This window comes from Elephantulus edwardii, unplaced genomic scaffold (genome assembly GCF_000299155.1).
Source record: "Elephantulus edwardii isolate Elephantulus edwardi_28Jun2011 unplaced genomic scaffold, EleEdw1.0 scaffold00029, whole genome shotgun sequence".
Lineage (NCBI taxonomy): Eukaryota > Metazoa > Chordata > Mammalia > Macroscelidea > Macroscelididae > Elephantulus > Elephantulus edwardii.
Genome location: NW_006399779.1, coordinates 21709384 through 21712809, shown reverse-complemented (window position 1 = coordinate 21712809; position 3426 = coordinate 21709384).

Genomic DNA, 3426 nt, shown 5'->3' with positions numbered 1-3426 from the left:
GAGGGACTGACACAGTAACTTTAACAATGAGCTTCGACATATCATTGTGAAGACGGCACAGGATAGGCCAAAGTTCTGATCTATCATTCATAGGGTCACCATGAGCCATAGTCAACTTGACAGCACCAACGAACAACATTCTAGCTCTGTGTGTGTATATTGTTATTACATCATGTGTATAAATGATGTTGAGGTTTTGCTTATATGTTATTGAGTTGAATCCAACTCACAGCTTACTTTCTTTTCAGAGACTCTAAACTGCAAGGTAGGGAAATATCCATCTTCCTCCCGCAGAGCAGCTGGTGGGTTTGGATTGCCTGTCTTTGTGTTGACACCATAATCCATCCTCGCCCCTAGAGCTCCTTTCTCTTTAAATGTGTGTGTGTGTGTGTGTGTGTGTGTGTGTGAATATAAATTTACATAAATACATTTACAAACATATGTATGTGTTTATGTATACATAGTGACAACAGCATCTCATTTCAATATATTCCCATTTTACTGTAATCCCTATCAGTGACCACATAAATTCCAAATGCATATCTGGGAAATAGGTTGTTATTTTCTAAATTCAGTAAGACTGGGCTTTTTACTGCAAAATTTACTCACGCAAATTACTACTATTTTTCACTGGTGCTGTTGTGTACCATCAAGTTAGAACCAACCCATAATTGACCCTCCAGTGAGTATTCAGAGGCAATTTAATCACCTCAGAGGAAATTGTCCTTCGTTCTCACACAAGCAGGTATTTGAACTATGTAACTTTTGAACTATATAGCATTAGAAAATATAATTTTAGCTTCAGTATTAAATATTTTAATAAATTCATAATGCTGTAATATATTTTCAACAGTAGAGATTTGCTTTGATATGATAAATTGGATCAGAGGGCTGGACAATGACTAGAGGTGGTAGGAGAATTGATGCCTTTAAGCTGTGGTGCTGGAGGAGAGTATTGAATATGCCATGGACTTCTATGAGAACAAACACATTCATCTTGGAGAGGGTAAATCCAGACTACTCATTAGAGGAAAGGATTCTGAGGTTTCTTCTGACATACTTTGGACATGTTTCAAGGCTGGATCAGTCAGTCCTTGGAGAGGGATGTCATGGTTGGGAGGGTGGAGACCCTGGATGAGGTGGATTGATTCAGTGACTAGGAGTATGGGAGTAGGTGAGTCAGAGATAATGAGATTAGAATAAGAGAGCGCAGGGGTTAGGGCTGTTGTACATAGGGTCGCTATGAGTTGCAGGTGACTCAACGGCACATAACAACAATATGATGAATTGGATGAAAAAACATTAACAATTGGGAATGAACTAATTGTGGTCTTTAAACACCTGATAAAATGGATATAATATTTACATAATTTAACTGTTAATGAAGGATTTCGGTTAATAAGATCAACATGAGTTCATTTATCCCTTCATGTTTTCATTTGCTTCAGAAAGTCAAGGACTGCAGCCTTCAATAGGGAATGCATCTCAACATTAAGAAAACAAAGATCCTCACCACTGGTCCAATAGACAGTATCATGAGAGACAGAGAAAAGATTGAGATTGTTAACATTTTATTCTTGCTCAGATCAACATATACCCTTGGCATCAGCAGTCAGGTAACCAGAAGATGAATTACATTGGGAAAATTGCTGTCAAGGGCCTCTCCAAAGTGTTAAAGAGCAATGCTTTCAGTCTAGAGACTCAGGTGCTTCTGATCCATAGCATAGTATTCTCAGTTCCTTGCCATGCATCTGAGGTCTGGACAATGATTAAGAATTACAGAAGAAGAATTGATGTTTTTGATTTGTACTGGAGAAGAGTACTGAACTTGTACACCATGGACTGCCAAGAGATCAAGCAGGTCTGTCTTAGAGAGGGTGAAAGCAGGTTGCTCTTTGGAGAAAAGAATTTTGAAGCTTTGTCTTACATACTTTGGGCACATTGCTAAGAGGACCTATCTTTGGAGAAACGCATCATCCTTGAAAGGTTAGAGGGTCAGTGCAGGAGAAGACGACCTTGGATGAGATGTTTCGATACAGTGTCTATGGCAATGGGATCAGGTATGTTAGGGACAGTGAGATAGAAGACACTAGAATAAGGTAAGGTCCAAAGTAATTTTTCATAGGCAGCTCTGAGTTGTAGTCAACTCTATGGCGCATAGCAACAACAACAACAACAACATAAAAGTCAATATTCATAGTATGGTATGTCAAAGACCTATTTTATAGATCAAAAAGCCATTTAAGGTGTAGTTAATTACAGAGCAGATTTTTTCTCTTCTACATTGGTTATCCATGACTCAGAACAGACTCCATAGTAACAGATTTTTACTTTAAATATCATTTTTTAAATAAATGCTGGTGTCTCATTCACCAAAACCAGATGGTGCTTCATTGTATCTTCTAGGTTTTTCTTTTTTTTTCTTTTAATAGATGGTACTGTCAACTAATACTTCATTCAAGTTGAACATCTGTCAACTTTCTTGAGAAAAGCAAGTTCAGTCAATTTTTAAGTTGCTAGTTTATTGCTAAAGACGAAAAGAACCAAGTAGATGCAGGAGAGACTTTGAAACTTGCAATTGAATGGAGAGTAGCTTAACTAACTGGAAGAAACAATCAGGACAAAGAACTGCACTGAGGATTTCATTGAGAAATCTTGAGAAAACAAAGTAAAGTCTTATAAGTAATGTGCAAATACCTATAGTTAGAAATCAAAAGAGAAAAACCCACACTCTGTAAGTTTGAAAGAAGTGAAGATAAAATGTAAGACTTGAATTGCAATGGTAAAAGATTCTATAGAAAAACTGTTTCAGAAACAGAGGAAGCACCAAAATAAAATGGAAGGAATGTAGTGTCATTGTACCCAAAATAATTGATCAACATACAACAATTAAGAAAGTAGTGTATAACCAAGAATAGATGACACTGAAGGAAGAAGTCTAAGATGTACTAATGGCCTGATGAAAAGCAAGACTTAAGAAATTAACAGAATACTGATGGAGATATTTCAACACACAGTTGTAATTGTAGAAGAACTTACTTCTCTGACCCAAAAAATTTGGAGAAAAGGCCCTATCTAATTGCCTGCCAGAGACTCCTATCTGCACCAATGACTAAAAAAGGGGACACAACCCAATGGGGGAAAAAATCAAACATTATTATGAATTTCAAGTGCAAATAAAAAATACTGAAGCTAATTAAAAACTGAGTGCAAAGAATTTTCGAGCACTTGATTGTGTTCATGCAGAACCTGTGAATGGACAAAGAGGGAACATCAGGAGGGAACAGGATGAAACTTCTGTGTGGTATAAAATGAGGAATGGTGTGTAGGATAAAATGTTTTCTTTTACCGTATTTTTTTTTCCTATGTGCTGAGCAAATAATCATGGAAGTTGAATTATATGCAGTCAAATGCACTATCACTGGG